Here is a 23128-nt window from a genome sequence, read left to right on the forward strand (position 1 = left end):
TGCAGGACAATTGGGAGTGTCTTCTCTGTTAATGGGAGCACTCACTAGCTGCATCCAGAGAACAGGAGACGTCCTGCTCATTACAGAGGGATGCTCTCATGCAGGGAGGCTGGTGGGTGTCATCCAGGTGCTGATGACTGGCAGAAGCCTGGTGTCCTTCATCCGGTGAGTCCTGTAGGACTCCACTCATTTCCTCCTCCGCCTGGGCCTCCATGTTCAGCCTAGAGGGATACAGAACACAATTAAACCCACAGGGATGTGACAGCAGGTGCCCAGAATGTCCTGAGTAGAGGCATTCAGGACAGTCACAGATAGCAAGGACCTGCCCCCAAAGAGAAAGAAAAAGGATCCTTCTTCAATGTGGGAAGGATGTGGGCACTTCAAGGCGGGAGTGAGAGAGGATCGAGTACTCAGTGCACTGGCCAGACCAGGGGCTGGTGAGGAAGGGGACACAACTGTCCCCTGTGGTACAGAGTTGATGGCCAGCACACACAGAGCATCACAGACGGGTCAGCCTCATGCAGGGACAGTGTTGAGCATTCCCACAGAAGCTAAGTGAACACAGGCTCCCTGCAATGTCTAATCAAGAGCTCTTGGACCTTCCTGGACTCTTTGTTCCCATGATGACATGATGCAGGTATGTTTGTGTGGTTACAATCCTTGCTCTAAAATCCCTTCCACCCGATATGCAGACAGCAGGTGTTCATGTCATCCTGAGTGCAGCCACAGAGGCGTAGATGGTGAGACTTCAAAAATCTCTAAGCCTGATTTCTTCTCCTCAGTTACTGAGAAGTCCCTTGAAGGCAATCAGCAACCTCATTAAGAGAAGCAGTTTTCCATCAGCTTAGTGAAAATCATCAAGAAACGAGTAGATGGCATGGACATACTCATGGGATACTCTTGGTACTTTAGACTTCTGGGAGTGTTCAATGTGACCCCTCTTATATGTTACCCATCGTCGTCCAGATCCTGCTCATTCATTGGTACCTGGGGGATGGGGACTCTTCTTCCTTCTTGTCCTCCTCCTCTTCACAGTTCTCTGCACATAAAGTCAGAAAAATCCAGTCATACCTAGAGTCACTCCCCATCACTCCCTACAAACCCAGTGGTTTATCTGGGCAGAGAGACATAGAGACCTGTGTATGATGTCAGAACTCCCTGATGGAACTATAGCACACGTCTCCTATTTTATATTTCAATAATTGTCCTGATCTGTTTTCTGAACCACCAGGTAAATTTTGCCTGATCTGGTGCATCATTGTCCTTGCACAGTTGTGGAAATGGAAGATAAAAGTCTAAAATAACATGTTTGACACATGCAATAAACTTCTCCATCCCTCTCTTTTCAGAACTGCAACATTCATGTTTTCATAAACCTTTTTTTTTTTTTTTTAATGGAGACAGAGTCTCACCTTCTCTCCTTTGTTAGAATCCCGTGGCATCAAAGCTCATGACAACCTCAAACTGTTGGGCTCAAGAAATGCTCTAGCCTAACCCTCCCAAGTAGCTGGGACCACCCGTGCTTCAAGATTGTTTGTGACCATGGTGGGAAAGTCATCTAAAAAATTAAAAAATTATTGTATTTTCCATTCTACAGAATGCCTAGGGAGATCTCAGTAATTTTTATGTGACATCAGATTGTCAGAAATCATCACTCCTGTCCTCACCAATAGGAAACGCCTGAACAAACATGACGTCAACAATTCTCACATCCTTGAGAGCCAATGAATTCACAGGACCACCTGGTGCACACACTGGATGTGGAGACATGTTAACACAGAAAATGATGACTTCTTAGAAGGGAACACCAGTACTTGTAAAGACATGGACCACTTTTAATCCTAAAGTTTAATAGATTAATTGCTGAAGGATTAGTCTCCAGACATTTGAGAAATGAAACAAAAGGTTACAGTTACACGAGTACCCAAACGTATGGGCCATTTACCACCTGAAACCAACCATTTTCTCATGGTGAAGTTTAGAGAAAAATCTATTAATTTCTCCAGGGGTAGGGGTGTGGTACTACACATTTTAAATGTAGCAAGACCATGCTGCTTTGCTCACAGGTCCTGTTCTCAGAACAGAAGTTTGCACTAGACCTCACCCCTGTGACTTTACAAGACCCTAAGAGACATGCAGGGAAGAGAATACCCAACTTCTGCCCCCCTAACCTTCTTCAATCTTCCAAGCAGAATGTGTTGGAAGGAAATCCTGAGTTCTTAGGGTCACAGCCGAGGGACACAGGCTCAGTGAGGCCCTGAGACCAGGGAATGCCTCCCCTTCTTCCACACTGAACTGGCCATCAGTAGGGCTCGCTTGTGATAATGGGAGAAAGTGACTTAAAGAACTGTAAGTTTATTCCTTATGGAATGAGAACTGTGTGTGGGGGAGAATAAAAGACAGCAGAGGGCACAAAAACATGACTATCAGAGAAAATGACAGACTCTGACACCTACGGAAACTGTAAACAGAATCACAAACAAGAACCTAGTCAGATAGACAAACATTCTCTCACCAAACAGCTCTTCACCTCCATTTCAACTACCCAGAAATCATGTCTGACTTTTAACAAAATAATTAAATGACATGAGAGAAGATTAAAGAAAGTTTGAAGAGATGCAATAAACATGAGAACTAGGTTCAGATATGGGAAATATTTGGAAATATCACATCAGGAATTTAAAGCAGTCCTTGTCACTATGCTCAGGGCTTTAGTGGGGAATGTGTGCAACACTGAAGAACAAATGGACAGAGAAGTAGAGGGATGGAAACTTTAACCATAAGTTCAAAAGAAATCCTAGAAATAAAAACACTTCAAGCGAAATAGAAAATGACCTTGACAGACTCAGTGAAGTTGACATGTTTGTGGCGATCTTCACTGAGTTTGAGGAAATGTTAATTCAATTTTTCAAAGATGAAATACAATGGGAAATAAAGGAATAGGAACAAAAAATATTTAAGAATTATGAGATAATTATTGAAGTCTAAAATGAGCATATTTGGAATATCAGAAGGGGAAGAGCAAAAAAATAAATAAATAAAAGAGAAGCAGTATTCATGAGAATTGAAATTCTTACCTTGGCAAAAAAGTAAAAATCTGTACAGAAACTTTATTGTTGGGATACAGTAAAAGCTGTGCTTAGAGGGAAATGTATAATATTGGATGAAGGTAAAATGAAACCTTTGATTTTTCTTAACTTTAAATGATCTAACAGTTAACACTGTGTTTAAAATAATGATAGCAATGCTGTATTCAGTGATTCTACTTGACTGGTAAGTGAAATGAAGTCACAGCAAACTATTATGGATGGGAAAGAAGAATTCAGAATACTCCATTATAAATAGAGTCACTAGGCTCGGCGCTCTTAGCACAGTGGTTATGGCGCCAGCCACATGCACCGGGGCTGGCAGGTTTGAGCCCAGCCTGGGCCTGGTAAACAACAATGACAACTGCAATAAGAAAATACCCAAGCACGTGGCAGGGGCCTATAGTCCCAGACACTTGGGAGCCTGAGGCAAGAGAATTGCTTAAGCCCAACTTTGAGGTTGCTGAGAGCTGTGACACCACGGCACTCTACCAAGGGCAACATAGTGACACCCAGTCTCAAGAAATAAATAAAATAAAATAAAATAAAATAAAAAGTAAGTAAATAAATAAAGTGACTTTTACCCTTGAAGCAACATAGTGTAAGGTAAAAAATAGCTCAGATTAGATGTAAATCAATATTGTGATGTCAAGGGTGACTACTACCCATAAGAATATAATTCAATAAATATTTAACTGACAGGCCAGGAGATGAGAGAATATACAATCACATGAAATTCTCTTTCCATTTGAGAAAACCAGAAAAGGAAGAAAAAGAGGGAAGAGTTAAAAACAAACTAACAGTAAGAAAACTAGAAAAGAGGAACAAATATAAAATAGTTATAAATATGGTAAATATTAATCCAATTATGCATAAAAAACTTAGTTTAATGGTCCAAACATACCAATTGAAAAAATATTGCTAAATTAGACAGGGTCTATGTTGTCCTCAATAAGCCCATTTGAATTAACATATCAGAGGTAGACTAAAAGAAAAGAATGCAGAACGTTATACCATATTAACACTAATCGAAAGAATGTTCTAGTAGTAATGATTTCAGACCTAGCAGATTTCCCATCAATAAAACAATTTTCAGAGATAATTAGAACTATTACATAATGGAAGGGGATTAATCTCTAAGAAGACATAGGAGGGAATGTGTGTGTGTGCTCCCCATGAAAGAATATCAAAGTATTTGTGGCAAAAAGAGAATTGCATTAAGGGGAAGAGTTCCCTACGACAATTGGAGAATTCACCCCCACTGTATCGGTGACGGAAAGATCCAGCAAGTAGAAAATCAGTGAGTAGACAGTTGAACTGAACAGCGTCATCAATCAGCTGGATAGAAATGACATGTATAGACTATTCAACCCACAACACATATTCTTTCAAAACTCACATGAAACATTCACCAAGACAGACACCATCTGGGCCGTGAAACATACCTCAAGAAATTAAAACCAGAAAGCATAGCAAATATGCCCTTGGACTACAGTGGAAAAAAACTAGGAGTTAGAAATAGAAATATAGCTGGGAAATACCCAAATATATGCAAATTAGACAAACATTTCTACTGGGTCAATGAGGAAATCTTAGAAGAAATTTTAAATTCTTTGAAATAAATAAAAATGAAAATACAACTATTCAAAAATCCTTGCATACAGCAAAAGCTGTGCTAGAGGTAAACCTATGACAGTGAATCAATGTCATAGAAGAGAAAAATGATCTACAATTGATCATATAGGCATCCTGTATAGGAGGCTGAAAAGGAAGAGCAAATCAAATCCAAAGGAGTCATAAAAAATCACTAACAATACAACAGACTGAATCATATTAAAATCAGAGACATCAGTGCACAAAATCACAAAACCAGAAGCTGCTTCCTTAAGAGCTCCTGTGGCTCAGTCGGTAGGGTGCCGGCCCCATGTACCGAGGGTGGCAGGTTCAAACCCAGCCCCGGCCAAACTGCAACCAAAAAAATAGCCGGGTATTGTGGCAGGCGCCTGTAGTCCCAGCTGCTTGGGAGGCTGAGGCAAGAGAATCGCGTAAGCCCAGGAGTTGGAGTTGCTGTGAGCTGTGTGTGGCCACTGCACTCTACTGAGGGCTATAAAGTGAGACTCCGTCTCTACAAAAAAAAAAAAAAAAAAAAAAGAGCTCAGTACAATAATTCCTAAACCTCTATTGAAGATACAGAGAAATTAGGACAGAGGACACAAGCTGCTAGCCTGAGAAATGACATACTGACTTTGCCTGTAGATCCTTAGGCAGAAAAGGATAGTAAAAATTAAAAAGGAAGACTTCCTCCCAGGCTATAAAGACAGCACTCAGTTCAGGCCACAGCATGAAACTGTCATTCCTAGGCCAGGACTGCTGTCCCCCTACTAAGGTGACCTGTCACACCCTCCGGTTGTACCCAGACAGGGAATGGAGGCTGTGTCCTCACCCCCAGGCCATGGTGCCCCAGGAGGAAGGACTGAGTTGGGACAATAGGAGCTCAACACAACCATTTCTGTCCTCTATGTCCATTGGCCAGCCCACATCCTGTCATAACCTGAAAAGTGACCTACAAACCTGGACATCTGGTTAAAGAGCCACATTGGAGGTGCAGTGCCTTGTGAGCCAGGCACTTTACATCAGCTCAGAGTGGTGAGGGCCTGTGGCCACCTTACCTGGGCTGAGCAAGCCGGCAAGGCGTTCGGCCAGCCTGCGCCCCGCAGCCAGCAGACAATGAAGGCCCTGCCCCTGGTTGTTCTCAGGGTCATCTTCACAGAGGAGGGTCTTGATTACAAAGGACACCTCTCTGCTCCTCTCTAGTTTCTGCCTCAGCTGGGCCAGCTCTTGGGCCTGACGCTCAATGATCTTTTGAGCTTCCCTGTGGACAGAGCAAAAGGAAATTTCAAAAGAGTCCCGTGAACAATGTATTATATGGGCTCTGGCAGAGATTTCAGTGGGAACGTCCCAGGAAGCATTACAAATACAATCCTGGCACACATTTGGGGACCTGCTGTGGCAAGGAAAGAGAAGAATGTGTGAGGAAAGTCCCTCAGTGTCCGGGAGTGCTCCCGTGAGAGTCCCGGACTTTCCCTTCGTGGTCGGACTGGACACACAGCCTCACAAAGATGTGTGGCCAGGCCCAGCTGGGGCCGATTCCTAGCGTGAAAGAACAGAGGTGACAGGGCCAAGGAGATGATATTCTCCAGGGAAAACAATCAGAAGCCACATTCAGTGCAGAGGTGACTGCAGCTCAGAGTAAATGGGATGGTAAATTCGCAACACTGTTAAGTTTGAATTGTGGGACTGGAAGGTGTCCGAGTGCAATTGGGTTCCATGGACACACTACGCAGAATGAACTCTGGGCTTGGAGTGTCTCCATGCTCTGAACGCACATTTTGACTACACTAAGTGCTGCTGAGTTACTCACTAGCCTTCTTTAAATTTTTGTTCTGTTAATTTTCCTTAATAATTATAATTTGAAAAGAGAAAACATTTCTCTGACCAACAATTTTAGACTGATTGTTTTGCTCACTTGTTTTATTACTGTGCATTCACCACATGCCTGCTGTGTCCGTTCTGCCCAAGCCCTGCCCAGGGGAGCTCTGAGCTGTCCTAGCTGAGACATCCACTTCGGGGACTCCCACACCTTCCCACCTCCCACACCTCGGCCCCTCACCTGAGCTGGGCAGTGAGAGCTGAGTCCTCCGCCTGCTTTTCCTCTTCAACATCTACCTTCTCCCCGAGCACAGCTTCAAGAATACCCTTGAATTTTTGGCATTCTGAGGAAAGACAGATACACCTGCCTCAGTGGGAGACTGACATGCGGCTGTGGTCACTGCTACTTGGGAGGACACAGGATCCATCTCCAGGGCTAAACTTTCTGCAATACCAGGTTCTGCTGGGGTGAATTTATAGAATTTATTTCTCAACCTCACACCCCCCATGTGTAACCCCTATTAAACCATGAGGAAAGAGAAGCTTAAAGGCACAGGAAGTCACCTGACAATTTTGAATTGGGATTTAGGACAATTGACATCGCCTAAGACCTGGCCCTGAGTCAGGGGCCACTGGACCAAGCTAAACAGCCTGTAATATAAACTCAGTGCTGGGGCATGAGGAGTGATTCCTGCACAGCCAGAAAGGCCCTGAGGAAGGCAAGACCAAGGGTCCTTTGTGCTGGCAATGTGGAGAGCCTTGAGTGTCCCACAGATCAATCATCTTGCCTGGAAACACTGGTGAAAAACTTTAAGTCATTATACCACAAGGACCTCAGACAAAAATTCCCAAACTCTATGGTGGCCTGAGTTAAATGAGAAGGGACAAACTCTGAGCTCAGAGTGTGCACTCCTGACAGACCTGCGTGAGAGCTTCACAAGGATTAACTCACGTGCTCCTTACAATCAAAGAAATGGGTGCAGGAAAGCACTGTGTAAAGAGAGGGAAACTGAGGTACAGAGGGGACCAACAAATTGAACTGGAGCCAGAGACATTCCCAGGGTCCCTGCTCTCCATCCTGTGACCTCACCCAGGTCCTCAGCCCTGTTCTGTCTTCTCCTTCCACTTTACAGTGGTTTCACATCCTCATAGGATGACGACAAGGATGGGTGATGATAAAACCCAGTTTGTCCTTTCCCCAAACCCTTCTCTTCACTTTACAATTTTTACTTTTCTCTTTCAAGGCTTGTCACTTAAAAAAATCCCCAGTGCTTTGCTGGAAAATAATCTGTAGCATCATAATGTAAATTTACCCTCAGAGGACAAGATTCCTTGTGACCCTGCTGCTGTGCACGTGACCCATTCCCAGGATCCCTTAGTCACTACAGCTTCTCTTCCCGAGCAGGACAAGGGCTGGCAGTGACCAAGAGGACCAGGGGAAGGGCCCCCTGCCTGCTGCTGAGTCACAGGGCTGCTGCTCTCCTCCTCGGCCCTGTTCTCACTTGGGCATCACATCTCCTACCTTAGACCTGCAAGGGCCACTTGAACCTCCTGGCTGTCCTTGGTCCCTGAAGATTCTCCAGCTCAGGGGACACACAGTGGCAGGAGGGGTTCCCTGACAGGCATGTTTGAAATGACTCACACGAGCACCAGAGTTCCAGGAGACAGGAGTCCTCCCACAGGGTCGGCCCTCTCCCTGGGGTCACTCAGGATCCACAGCGTCTATTGGGACCACACTCCTCAGGAAGCTCCTTTAGAGCTGGGGTTATGTCCTGTCACCACCTTCCTCCTATCACCGTGCTCTCCTCCTGGGGCTCAACAGAAGCTTGAATTGAATGGAAGTCTGTCAGTCCCAGAACTTCAGACCCACAATGACGCTACATGACTGTGGGACTGGACACAGTACAGAGAGGACATTTGACACACCAGTTCAACTTGTGCCTCCAAATAACAGGCACGTCCCAGCCTGCTGAGGGAACAAACAACTGAGACTGTGACCTGAGTCACCTCCCGCTCCTCACGTGGAACCAGGGTGAAGTCCTGGTGCCTCAGTGTTTCCCTCCTCAGAGAAAATGAAGGTCAAACAGCCACTTGTCCTTTTCCAAAAAAATATTCAGGATGAAGTTGTGTAAAGGGAAGGGAAGAATGAAGTCCACTGGGTGGATTTGTTCAGACAGAAGACACAGGGTCACTCACAGAGGTCATGAGGACCATGACCCTGCAGAACTTACTGTATCGCTGTAGCTCGTTGGCCAGGGAGAAGGTAGTGGACTCCGAGATGGTCAGCCGCTCCCTCAGGTCTAGCACCTGCTGTCTTCGCTCGGCCAGCTGGGCCCGCAGCTCCTTTATTTGGTCCCCAGCGGTGACCTCTGCCTTCTGCCTGCAGGCAGTGGGGGCAGGTCCGGCCATGACCTGGTATAGGCCGTAGAGGCACCACCTGGGACTGGGGAGAAGAAACCCAAAGACAGGATGGGTGAGAAACTAGGGAAATCCAATAGGTTTCATCAGGACTGGGGGATGACAAACATGTCTCTCTTAACTTACTGTTGGGGGCAATCTGATTAAGTCTCTACTCTGCTAAACAAAATATCTCATGGGTTCACACAGCTCAGAGCTATGTCCTGCCAGTAGCTCACGTTCTGTGTGAAGTGAGGTAGGCAGAGCCCAGCCTCCAGGTAACAGCCTGGGGTTGCCATAACAGAATTAGAAGGTGGGGGTGTCTCGGAACCTGAGCGGCCCCTGCCTTCCGGTTGCCTGGCCTATGCTGATACACAAGCCACGTGGTCCAGTGTGAAGGTCACCCCTGATGGGGACACCCCAGGGCAGCCATGATGCCAAGTGCTACAAGCTTGTGTGATGCCACCACCCAGCCCTTTCCAAGAAATCTCAGCCTATTTCCTATGTGCATCCTCACACAAATGAAAATATCTAAGTGGAAACAGTTTCCCCACCTGCTTTTTTTCTTCCAGGTTATTATGTAGTCACCTGAGCATTTCATTACCATGAATGGAGATCTTAGGGTGTTTCCTGAACTGAATACCGTGAAACTCTGTGCTGTCCCATGGGCATCTCTCCCGCGGTTCCCCTCTGCATCTTCCTTCCCGCTCTGTGAACAGGACAGAAGCACACTGAGTTTGTAACACTAAGGAGGCGAACACCTGGATTTCCATCTGCTTCTGCCTTGCCTTGGTGCTTGCTGCATTCTAGTTTTGTGTTGGCACACGTTCTCTCACGAGGGCAGCTGCATGTTCCTCATTACACCAACATCACCTGAGATGTCCCTGCCACCTGTGTCCTCCCTCTATGAGGGCTTCTTTGGGTTTTTATTTGCCGTCACTAAGCATTATATTTCACAGTTGTTACTAAGGGATTTCACTGTACACCTTATGTTCTCTTTACCAGCTGTCACAGACGTGATCATCTATGTTGGGAGGACATGTCAACCTGGTGGCAGATTTTAGCTGTTTGGCCATTTCTTCCCCATACTGCACAGAACAAGGGTCAAGAGCAGGTCCATGGAAACTGCTCCATAGATCTTTGTGAACTGACCTGACCTGACAGTGTCACCCTCATGTTGTGTTTCCCTGACTACAAGGAAATATCGAGGTCCTGAGTCTGGGTGCTGAGGTTCCACAATGGCCATGTTCATAGACAGCAGGGGAGGCTTATATGAGAGGGACAGGCAGGTAAACCAGAGGGTCCCCTGAGCCTCCTAGTTACATTGTTTGCTTCCATACCTACTGAGGTCTTATGAGACTCAGATGGGGAGAACCCCTGTATCCCAGACGTCTGTAGACCAGCAGGTAGAACCACCTCAGATGAGGGTGTAACATGTGCTCTCCTGGGACCTGAACATTCATGTCAAATAGGATAAAGCAGAATTGGTCTACAACTTTTGAACGTGTGTCTCTGACACCTTAAACCATCATCCTGATATGCCATGGATTATATTTGTCTTGAGATGTGTGTCAAGCCTCGAGGGCCAGTGGGTCCGTATTCACCAAATACTTCTTTGAAAAGGGAATGTTTCTGAGCTGTTCCTTTAGAGCTCTGCCATCTCAGCCCATTCATATGGTGTAGTTTACCCCAGGATGACTTCCACTCTGCTTTCTCTTATATCACCATCCCATACAATCCATGCTAGTCCTTGGCCCTAAAGATAGAGTGATTTTCCCACCATATGTATTCCCTTAAAGACCCCCCAATCAGGTGACATCAAGAGAGGTGATGGTTCCCTTTGTCATTTGGCGTACACAGCCTTGATTTGGGACCCTTGGATAATGTTTAGGCTCTAAAAGTCATCACTTGAGAAAACGCCGTCAATTCTCTCTTATTATCTGATACTTTAACCCAACTCAGCCATGCAGTCTTCACAGCTGCACTTCCTCACCAAAATCTTGACCATTTTAGGGATCCACTTCCCAACCAGACCCTCTTCAAGGGTTTCCAGTGTTTTGCTGCCCTGCTTTGCTCTTGGTGCTACAACCTAAGTATCATCTGTGAAGCAAAACACAAGGCGGGACCCATACTGAGCATCCCATTGGACGCTGGCAGCCAGGACCCTCTCTGCAGGACACTGTAGGTAGATAGATACAGGTAGAGCTGACCTGAACCTACAGGGGCTGTGAAGCCCAGGCCTGTCCGTGTTCCCACTCAGCGGCTTCCTCATCAGCAGGGGAGCCTGTGGTATGAGCTACTGATTTCCCACCCACCGAGCCCCCAGGCTCACTTCAGAGCAGACAACTCTCAGCTTCTTTCAGTGGGAATCGGGGCACCTTCCCCTGATGACCAGTGCAACCGGCACAGCCTTTACCCACAGGAGTCAGTAACTGCACTCACTGCGCTCAGCTCACTTAGAATCCAGCTTCCTACAGATGTGCAGATGTTACATTCTACAGAATTGGAGAGGAGGCTCAGAGGAGGGAAACTAGCAGTGTCATATGTTTCTGTCTCTATGAGGACAGAAATCACTCTGTTCATCCACCATGTGAATATCACAAATCCAGGCTTTAGGACTACTTTCCCCACGTGTTCACTACAACATGGAATTTGCTTTATCCCTTGCTACATTCATTTTGATGTGAAATGTAAGAATAAAATATGAGCTTCTGAAATTGTAAAAACAGACTCATTACTTAATCTATTTTCATGTGATGAAAAGTTAGTAAAGTATGAGAATCATTTAACTTAGCAGAAAGAGTGAAGAATAGCATAACCTTTCCGGTGGCCACAGATGAACAATCCCTGCTATATTTGCCTCCTGGTGTCTCCAGAAGGCCATGATGTACTCAGTAGCTGCTGACAGGAGCAGTTTTCTTGGCTGACGTTGCCAGTGTTCACTTTGAGAGGACCTGGAGCACCGATATGGGTTGTATCCTGGGAAGTCAGGAAGGTTGTGTCTCGGCAGTCCTAGGCTTTCTCCTAAATCACCCAGGTGAGTTGCCATCAGTCATGCGTGGCAGAAATCAAGTCAGGACAGAGGATACAGAGGAGCCTGAGGTAACGAGGGCAGACCCCACCCCATGGAAAACAGTCAGACCATGACAAGGGCAAGATTTGATCAATTTGGGAGGGAAACATTTCCTAAATCAGGAAGCTGAGGATGTTGCCATGAGGCTGAGGAGGAAGGCCGACAGAGGGAGAGAAGAAAGGAAAAGGTAATGATTACAAAGAACATGAATTCAGTGCAGATCCAAGAAGCCAGGGGCAGAGCACGATGTCACAGAAGATTAGTCCAGGCTTTGACAGTAACCATGAAACTCCTGCGGGACTGTGCCCAGGTCAATTTCAAAACTGTGTAGGGTCAGTGACTTCCTTATACTCCCCATTTCCCCATTTTTCCAACAGGAATCTCTATAATCATCACCCTATGACTGTCCCAGAGCTGCATGTGGGAGCAGTTATGTGTCTTTAGCTTCACAGGTCTATGCATGGAAGGCGACTTCCCAGGGATCAGTGGGCACAAAATATCCTCAAGCACCTCAGGTGTACTTGATGTTGAGGATTTAAGTGGACTTTGGACTTCACTTGTGCAGATGTACTTGACATTCTTTGCCTTTTATTCTGTCATACTTGAAGGTGTAGCACTTTCGGACGGGTGGATGTATTTTGCATTGGGATGGACATGAAGTCCAACCTCTGGAACAGAGGTAGGCAGAATTTCTAAATGGCCTCCAAATGTGCCCCACCCAAATTCCCAGAATTTCTTCATAGTAGTGGACATTACTCTTATCATCATGTCACATGTCTCTGATGATTTTCAGTGGGGGACATGTGTGCAGCGCCAGATGGACTCACAGAACAGTGAGAGAACGTCCGGCCTTTCGTAGTGAAGATGGAGGCAGAGAATCAGAGGATGAGAAGGGATTGTTGCCCTTTTAACTGCTTCTACATTGGAAAAGGGCAGTGACAATGAATGAGGTGGCCTAGAGAAGCACAGTGTCACTTGTCTGACAGGAGCTCTGAAAGACGGACTCAGTCCTCCAACCATAAGGACAGAAATTCTGCCCATCTCTGTAGTGAGCTTGGCATGGTGGCCTGACTGTGTATGGAAACGCAGGAAGCTGACTTGGAGATTTCAGCCTAGGAGGTCCTGAGCAGAGAACTCAGCGGTGCCATTCCAAACTTTCCGTCCCCCTGGAAGACATCACGTGCATGTTGTTTAAACTCCTGGGTCAGACTAATGGGTCACTCAGCAACAGGAAACTGTATAGAGATGACTGTGTCCTCTCTGTCAGTTTCTATCTTCAGACAGTGTGCTAATCACTGTGGGAGTAACACACACACGAAAAACACCGCACTCCTCTCATGGGGCTGTTCTTCAGCCTGTGGAAGGTCGAGGGCACCATGAGGGGCAGTTCAGACACTTCAGAATCTTCTCTTCATATTACCAGCCCGCCCTCAGAAAGCATAAGCAAGGTGCCATAGTTAACCTCTGGTTAAACTTACTGGAAAATTTTTTACCTATCTCTATTTTCTGTGGTCAGTTTTTATTGACTCCTAGAACATCTGAGCTCACCAGACAATCACCTGCCACATCCCCATGTAGGCAAACTATTCAGGAAGCTCACAGAGCAACCATAGTCCTTCAGATCATTCAGTAAAGTCATTAAGAAAGCATTTATTCAGCTTTTTTTTAAACTAGAAATACTGCCAAGTTCCATTTTAAAGTTTCATTTTAATGTAAATTTAAAGGCCTCACTTTTTCAGGCCCACCTGCATATAACTCCTACTGGGGGACATTTTTTTTAATTCACTGCAGCCTAGTAGTCTGTAAAAGAATTAAGGACAACACAACTTCAAAACTCTTCCGTGAACCTGCCCCTAACCATGAAATCCAGGGCACTGTGTAATCTCAACAGGCAGTAGCTTCCACCAAGAAAGAAGGAAATGTTAGCGCTGCTGTTGGCCCGCATTTTGTGAAAGAATAGAACAGTCATCACAAAATTGACAAAAGCAGAGAAAATCGTGTGTAGTTCAAGTTTTCCATAATGCCAATTTGCTTAGGCCGATGAATGTAATCAAATTTGAAGAATCTTTGAATCAAGGGTTAATGGAAAGCTAAACTTAATGATAGATAGACTTTATCTAGTATGGAGGACTTGGCAGGCCTGAGCACCTCCTCCTAGCATGTGCCCCGCCTTCCCACCCTTCGTCTTCCCATAAACTGTCCAGGTATGGGGCTCCCAGCCCCCTACTTCTGAGGGGCATTGATTCTGAGGCTCATTTTCTCCCCAGCACCCTGTTACTCATCTCTGGGTCCTCCCCACTCACCTGTTGGGTTTATCTTTCTTCTCTGTGTATGCCCTTGCATGTTCTGATTTCCAGAATACTTACTTAAAATGATATTGCAATTTTTTTTTTTTTACCTTTTCTTCTTGCTCTTACAGTTTCCATTTTCAAGAGTTCTAGTCTTAAATTGGTCCTACAATAAGGCTGCCTACTCCAGGGGCCTTAAAACTCTAGAGCAGTGGTTGTCAACCTATGACTTGCAACCCCTTTGGGGGTCTCCTTCATATGAGATATTTACATTAGATTCATAACAGTAGCAATTTACAGTTATGAAGTAGCAACGAAAATAATTTTATGGTTGGGGGTCACCACAAATGAGGAACTATATTAAAGGGTCATGGCCTTAGGGAGGTTGAGAACCACTGCTCCAGAGTGAATCAGGTCACTTCTCCCTCGGTTGGTGGTCACCGCACCCAACTACCTTTTCTAATTTTAGTAGAGACAGTGTTTTGCTTTTGCTCAGGTTGCTCTCAAAATCCTGAGCTCAAGTGTTCCTCCTGCCTCCTGCTCCCCGAGTAGGATCACCTGTGTGAGCCACCGCATCTCAGGCCTTGATGGCAGATGTTAACAGAAAACCTTCGCAGCAACACATAGTGTGTGGATATCAGCTGACACTATAGCCTCATCAGGCTGAAACTTAAAACCAGAAATCAAACTCAAAGGAAACAATACAAAATTTCAATCTCCTCTCTCCCCTCTTACCAAGATAATTTGCTGTATGACTGAAAGTGGTTCCTTTTGAGAGTAATGTTAACATTCTTCTTCAAGCGTTTAAATTTCCCACTACTCTCCTTTATTGCAGTTTTCATCAAGAGGGGAAGCTACTGCTGTCTGGGGTAGGAATTCCGTGACACTGTTACGTGGGCGGGAGGCTCGTCTACACTAGCATGTCCTCCAAGAGGAAAAGACTCTGTAAGAAGAACAATCTATAGTTACTTAAAGCTTGCTGCTAAAAAAGATTTATAAACTATCAACTTACTTAACTCCTAAGAACTGCAGCCTAAGGAATGTTTTTTTATTCTTTTTTTTATTAAATCATAGCTGTGTACATTGATATAATCATGGGGCATCATTAAGGAATGTGAGAATCATCCTTAGGGGTTTCAGAGTTATAGCATGAAAGGTCTATGTCTGGGGACATGGAGGGTGAATGTCTGCCTTGTCTGAAAACTATATTAGTTTGCTGAGGCTGCCACAACAAAATGGCACAAACTGAGAGAGTAAAACAACAGGAATATATTGTCTAACTGTTCTAGAGGCTGGAAGTTCTCAGATCAAGTTGTCTGCAGTGCAATTCCAAGGTTGTCCCTGAAGTCTTTAAGACACAGTCTGCTCCGTGTCACTGTCCTGGCTGCTGAGGATTGCTGAGAATCCTCCTGCTCTTGCTGTTTTGATGGATCTGTCTGCACACATCCTCCCTGGCATTCTCTGTGTGTCCTTCTGTGTCCAAATTTCCACCTTTATAAAGACACCAGTCATATGGGATTAAGGATCCCCCAACCCTAGTATTATCTATCCTTAACCTAACTAATTTCATTTGCACCAAGCCAAATTTCCAAATAAAGTCACATTCTGGAGGACTGGAGGTCAGGAAGGACTGCAATATACAAAGGGTGGGGGTCACGATTTAAACGATAGCATATGCCAACCTTAGAATGCATCACGCTAAAGATAATTTCCACTTAGACTTTCCAACATTGCTAAGTGTAATGTGAAACCGTGAGGGCATTAGTTGTTTGGGGGGTTGAAATTTATTGTGGAAAAATATCATACTCTTTTTCTCTGGGATGAGGGCTTCCAGAACGCAAAGGTTAATGCAAACCAGGACCTGTCTTCAAGATAGCTTCAGAGCCAGAAGGCCACCTAGAATGAAGGGACAGAGACAAGGCATTATCACCACCAGAGAGATACAATCAAAGTGGCAGAGGAGCACTGGGGAGGGAACTGTGCACCCCCAGAGAGACACTGAGAGAAGCAAATGGTTTTAAAACAGAAACAATCGGCACACCTGGCCTTTATGCAAAGCACAACAATGGAACAGATGTATGAAGTGTGAACACTCCTAGAAAATCCAGGACTCCGCATGGTCACAACTGTTCAGGGAGAAGCAGCAGAATGTTTATTGCAGCCCAATTCATAATTGCCAAGTCATGGAAGCAGCCCAAGTGCCCATGGACCCACGAATGGATTAAAAAACACATGTCCACCATGGAATACTATGCAGCCATAAAAAGATGGAGACTTCACGTCTTTTAGGTTTACCTGGATGTATCTCAAGAATGGGGGGGGAAAAAGTATCCAATGTACTCAATACTACTATGAAATCAGTATATAATCACCTACACGTTCATAGGGAATGGTAAAACATAACTGTAGTCCAGAAAAAGAGAGGGAACAGGAGGGAGGGGTGAGGGGAGGCCAGTAGGAGGGAGCGTATTTGTGGGGATCTCACCTAATGTACGTAATGCAATGATTCTCTTCAAAACTATTAAGAATAGAGCACAAATGTCTGACTACAACAAATAAGTGAGGGATAGTTATGCTAATCAGTAGATTTAAGCATTCCACATTGCATATCTAGTCAGCTATAAATGCATCAATGTACACAGTTATGATTTAATAGAGAATAAAAAAAGAGAGAGGAAATGAAGGGATTAAAAAAAAAGAAAAACAATAAACACTATTGGGGGGATGGGCAGTCTTATTCCCAGAACTCAGGCACTACAAAAATGACCCATGTAATCCATGTAAAAATGTATTTGTATCCTTTTAATATTTTGAAGTAAAATGAATAAATACATAAAAACAAAATAAACAAATGAAAAAATGAATAAATAAATCAGGTGTTAAAGAAAATCATTTTACAGATGGTGCTGGAGTGATGAGGCAGGGCTTTCAGGAGCAAGGACTAAAAGGAACAAGTTCAGGGAATTTTGAAGGGTAGAGGCCTCCAGAGGCCTCGGCAGATGGTAATGGTGACAGAAGAGATCTCAGAGGAGATCCCGGGGACAGTGACAGGCAGGAAGGCAGCCCTTTGTCTGACTGTTATCTACACCAGCTTCAAAAAGCCACTCCAGGATGAGACTGATTTGCGATATTGCATCGCTGTTATCAAAGTTGAATTACAAGTATGTGGGACTCCGTTTGAGCATTCATTATGCTCAAAATTCACCTTTCCTTTATGAGATGTGTTCGTCTGCTCCGCTGGTGCCGCCAGTTTCTCTAAAGTTCAGGAGATTCCAGGCCCCAATTCCTCAAACTTTGGCTGTGAAAGGATTACTACGGCTGCCTAAAAATACTGATATCATGGATTTGTTTTGTTTAATTTTAGATTAATAAGAGCGTACACATGATTAGGTTATAACGTTGCATTTGTTAGGTAAAGTCCCGTTGTAGTTGTGTCCTGCACGCCAAGCCTGGCTCAGGAGATGTGCCATATACCCGTACATTGTGCCCTTAGGAGGGAGCACACCCATTTCCCTTCCTCCTCCTTTCTCCCCCTGCCCTCTTCCCCCTCCCCCAATCTGAATTGAGTTTTTCTATCCTGTGGGCATGTATTCCATCATCCACTGGCTTCACATTAGTATTGAATACATTAGATACCTGCTTTTCCGTGCTTGCGATACTTTACTAAGCAGGATGTGTTTCAACTCCGTCCCGGGTAATACAAAGGGTTTTGAAATGAAGCCCAATAGATCTGTAAAACAATCGTGGAGGGGTTTGGTACTGAGCCATCCCTGGGGTCCTGAAGTACCCGTGGCTTTCTGAGATGACCGAGGGGTGGTGGGGGCTGTGACACAGTGTCAGGAGGCGGGGAAGCGGCTCTTGGCCAGAAGTGGACTCTGTCCAGAGAGAAAATGACTCCTTCCTCAGGGAAACCTCAATCGTCTCTTACCACCTTTCAACTGATTGGCCCAGGCCCACTCAGAGAATGGAAAATCATGTCATTTATTTAAAGTTAATTGATTGTAGATTTTTGTTTTGTTTTGCTTTGGTTCATGTTTTTTTGTGTGTGTGTGTGAGATAGAGTCTCACTCTGTTTCCCAGGCTAGAGTGCCATGGCCTCAGCCTGGTTGACAGCAACCTCCAACTCCTGTGTTCATGCAATCCTCCTGCCTTAGTCTCCCTCCCAAGTAGCGGGGGCTACAAGTCCTCACCGCCACACCCAAGTAAGTTTTCTATTTTTAGTAAAGACAGGGTCTTGTTCTTTTTCGGGTTGGTCTCGGATCCTGAGCTCAAGCAGTCCTCCTGCCTCTGGCTCCCAGAGTACTCAGATTACCTGCATGAACCACCAAGCCACAGGCCGTGATTGCAGATGTTAACCACATGCACAGAATACCCTCACAGCAACACACAGTGTTTGAATATCAGCTGGGATTACAGCCCCATCAGGCTGAAACATAAAACCAACCATCTCTCCCCAGATCCCTGATCCCCAGCACTCCCAACAAGTTTTGCCTTTTACTGGACTTCAGATAAATGGGGTCATAAATGTAGTTTCTTTTGCGGCTGGATGTGGTGACAAAGTTTAAACTGCTACAGAGAAAGGATTTATTTGAAGCAACATGACTTGAAATCGTGAAGCTTAAATCAATATTCTATGCTACTATACATGTTACTACACTACTTAAATAAAAGAGGAAATCCGTTAATTCATAAAATGGGGAAATAACTCAATGGTAAAAATTATGTTATATAAAATGTGACTTACATTTTACATTCAATTGTTTAACTCCTGTGCACATGACTCAAACTATTATCTAACAAAATCTTACGTATCTTGAAAAATAACTTTTATGGTTTTGTTCTAGTTTGCACTGGAGAGAAATGGCAAATACCATGTTGTCCTGTCCAAAAGTGGACAGCCACTGACCCTAATAAGAAAGTGTACTAGTCAGGATCTAATCAGGAACCAGAAACACACTAGTTCTCCGAATAGGGACAATTTCCTGTGATGAATTACTACCTGCCAAGGGGTGACTGGCTACTAACACAGTAAATCAAGTAAAAGAGAATACAGGAATTGCAGCTGGGGTGTAAGTTCACCAATCAGATCCATGCTCAGGGGATGTCAGGTCAGAAGGAAGCTACAGAAGCAAGGAGGCTCTGCATTTTGCTGGCAAAATCTGGGTACAAGTGTCTGGCTTTTGGAAGCATCAAAGGTAGTAAGAACAAGTTCCTGACACAAGAGTGGCCCTAGGAAGGTAATAGGTGGAAGTGAAGCATGGAGGTGTGGCAGCCATGCTGTGGCCATGAGGGAGAGGCCAAGGGAATCAACAAGATGCAGGAGACACCTTGAGCTGCTTATCCTGATGCTTCTTTCTATAAATGCTGATACTGGGGATGGGACAGAGATTCACGTCCCAGAAGATCCCTGATCTCCATTTTCTTCCCGGACAAGGCCTATCTTTTCTTTGTGCTAGCTTTTTGAGTATTTTAAAAATCATTTTTATTGGGTAGCCTCTGTAGCTCAGTGAGTAGGGTGCTGGCCCCATATACAGAGGGTGGCAGGTTCAAACCTGGCCCTGACTGAACTGCACCAAAAAAATAGCCGGTCCTTGTGGGCGCCTGTAGTCCCAGTTACTTAGGAGGCTGAGGCAAGAGAATCGCCTAAGCCCAGGAATGGAGGTTGCTGTGAGCTGTGATGCCACTGCACGGAGGATGACAAAGTGAAACTGTCTCTACAAAAAAAAAAAAAATCATTTTTGTTGTTTTTTTTCCCTCAGTACCAATTTTGTTGATTCTCCCGATTGTATCTTTGTTTTCTTTTAAGTAATTCTTGTTCTTACTTTTATTATTTAGTTGCTTCTAATAACTTTTACTTAACTGGTTGTTCTTTCTTTTACTCAATGTGCTGTTCTTCCTCTCGCTTCCCATCTCAGATTAGTTAAGTGATCTGGGCATCGTTTCTTCTTTTCTAATACAGGTTTTTGCAGCAATACCTTTCCCTGTGAGCGATATTCCATTGTGAACAGTTCACAGTGTTTTCCTGACCATCCAGCCCAATACGTTCTGCCCTTCGCTGCGGTGCCTTCCCCGACCAGGTCCTGCGAAGTGTGTCGCTCATTCCCACACATTAGGGCTTTTCTACTGCTCTTTATTTCCAGTTCAATGCCACTGTGATTAGAGGACACGCTCGGTATTATTTAAGTCTTTACACTTTGTTGAAATGTGCTTTCTCCTTTTTCAGAGGGTGACACGAAATGGAAAGGGGCGCAAACATACCTGCGACTTAAAAGGAAAGGCCCGGCGGTGGCGGCTGAGAGGGGCCAGCAGACTGCTCCTCCCTGTCTCCACCGACCACGGCAGGACGGCTGGGACCTACAGCAAAAGCCACCTGGGGGGGGGGGCTGGGAACCCCCCACTTTGCCTTCCTGGAGGGGATTCTTCGGGCGCTCCGGACACGGGGCGAGCTGGCCGCCACCTCCCTTCTGCAGCCCGGGGACCGGGCGGAGCGGAGGAACAAGGAGCTTTAAACCGGCGGGGCGGGGGGAGCTCGCGGGACCAGACCCCGCAGCGGCCCAGCAGCGCCCGATGGCTGGCGTGTGGCTGCCCCAGAAGAGCAGCGCCGAGGGGCCTTAAATGTTTCCCTTCTCCTCAGATCCTGGAGGACATGAGAGGGACAGGAACAGAAAAAGAGAACGACCCGCAGCGAGAGAGGGAGGAGTGCGGCGCCGCCCGCCTCACCTCTGTCCACACCCAGCCCCGACGACAGGAGCGAGCCCCGGACGGGGACCTGCGCCCTGGGCGGGGGTCACAGACCCTCCGAGGAGCGCGTTCCGCAGGGGCCGTTCCTTCCAGGTCCGGGGACGCAGCGGGAAGGGAGGGAGGCGACGCGTGCCCCATCGGGGACCCGGGCGGGAGGGCTCCGGGCCGGGTGCCGGCGCCAGGGGCCGCGGGATGGCTGCAGGGGAGGGGACCGGCCTGCGTGCGACTGACCAAACTACCCGCGGCCCCGCGGCTGCTTCCAAACTCCACTCACTGACTTGCCAGGTTTTGTCCCCGCCGCCAAAGCTCTACGCCCGGCCAGAGGTGCTGCGCCTCCGGTCCCGGTCCCCGCGGCCAGTGGCCGGCGGGCGGCGCCACGGGAGCTGAAGGTCCGGTCCTTGCATATCTCCAGCTCGCCGATGACAGCACCTGGAGAGGACAGGGCGGCGTCCGCTCCGGGGTGGCGCGAAACGCCCTTCCAGGCTCCGGGCGCGCACTCCGCCGCCGCCCTGCGGGTCCCACAGCGACTCGGGCTCCGGGTCTTGCCTGGAGACCACCCTGACCCCGCGTCCAGCCCGAAGCACAGCTCTGGGTTACCTGCCTGCAGCCGTGACTTGCCTTTTCTCGAAAGTACTATGAATTATCCCATTTTCTCCTTGTGATCTTTTGAAATATTAATATGTCTATATCATATCTCTGTGCTAATAATTATTATTTGCTGGCGGGCAAAGAAATTTCGTTCCTTTCTTACTTTGTTTTGGATTATTTTTAGGGCTTCCACTTTCCTTCTCTACTCACTTTTCGTGTGTACAAATATGTATTTATATTTGTCTCCATATGTGTACATAGATATACATAATATTTTGGTTTGATTGGAGGTTACCATAGAAGTTCGGTATTTACCCTTGACTTAGACTGTGGCTTATAGAAACGTTGCTGTTCGAAGCGAACCACTTTAACTTAAAGAAGCGTACCACACTTAGCAACCCTAAATCTTGAGACTCATTAAATCTATCTATTACCACTCTCCCATTTTTGCTGTTATTTACATATATTTTACTTCTACGTGTTTCCACCTTAAGAGATATTCTAATTATTTTCAAAGTCACTGTTAATTCATAGTGTACATGTGCATATATCCAGCGCAGGCAAAATATTTTGCTGCCCTTCATTCCTTCCTGCATTTCTGTGCTGTCAACTAGAAACATCTCCTTCACCCTGAAGAATTCCTTTTAAAATTTCTCCTAGTGCAGATATAGTGATGAATTCTCTAAGAGTTGTGACTATAGACTTCCATGAACTGCTGGTTACAAAACCTTGGCTTAAAAAAAAAAAGTGAAATGAAAATGGAACACTATAGCCAATCTAGGAAACTATTAGATAAATATTTTGAATTAGATGGGGACTTTATTAAGTGACCGTGGGGTGGGTAACAAATTACTATATTGGTGTGTATAGATGTGGAATATATTGGTCACAGCCTGTCTTAGAAGTAACTAAATGAGCAGCTTTGTCCAAAGCTTCATACCTTTAGCTCTAATATAAATTTTGGTTTAGTTAGCTCCCCTTGTTAGGTGATTCTAACATAAGGATGCATACTATTCTTTATTGAATGCTCAGTAAGTATTTGCTGAATGAGTGAAAATGAAAAGAGGTCTTCACAAATATCACTGAGTCACAGGCTTAAAGATAATATGAACATGTTTTATAACTTGTGGATTTCTGGAAGGTTATTTGTAAGCACCCAGCCCTAATAAGCCACATGCTGAGTAATGAAGCAACAGAGAGCATTAAAACATATTTGTCCCACTTATGCTACAGAGAAGAGGGCTGAAAAAAACTTCCAACATGGAGATTTTTATTTTTGCATATTATGACAAAAGTCACACTCTTTTCTCCTTGATTTTGATGCAGAAGTACATTGATATTATATTGAATTATAAATTACAAATCAACTCCTATCCAGATGGAAATGGTTATTTTTATAGAAAATGATCACATTAATAATTTCACAGATTTACATCTATGAAGATCAAATTTTATAAGTATTTAGAAAGTTGGTAATTATGAAAGATACTCTTAATTTGTACCTGAAATACATTAACAGGCAGGTG

The sequence above is a fragment of the Nycticebus coucang genome, chromosome 10 (genome assembly GCF_027406575.1).
Source record: "Nycticebus coucang isolate mNycCou1 chromosome 10, mNycCou1.pri, whole genome shotgun sequence".
Classification (NCBI taxonomy): domain Eukaryota; kingdom Metazoa; phylum Chordata; class Mammalia; order Primates; family Lorisidae; genus Nycticebus; species Nycticebus coucang.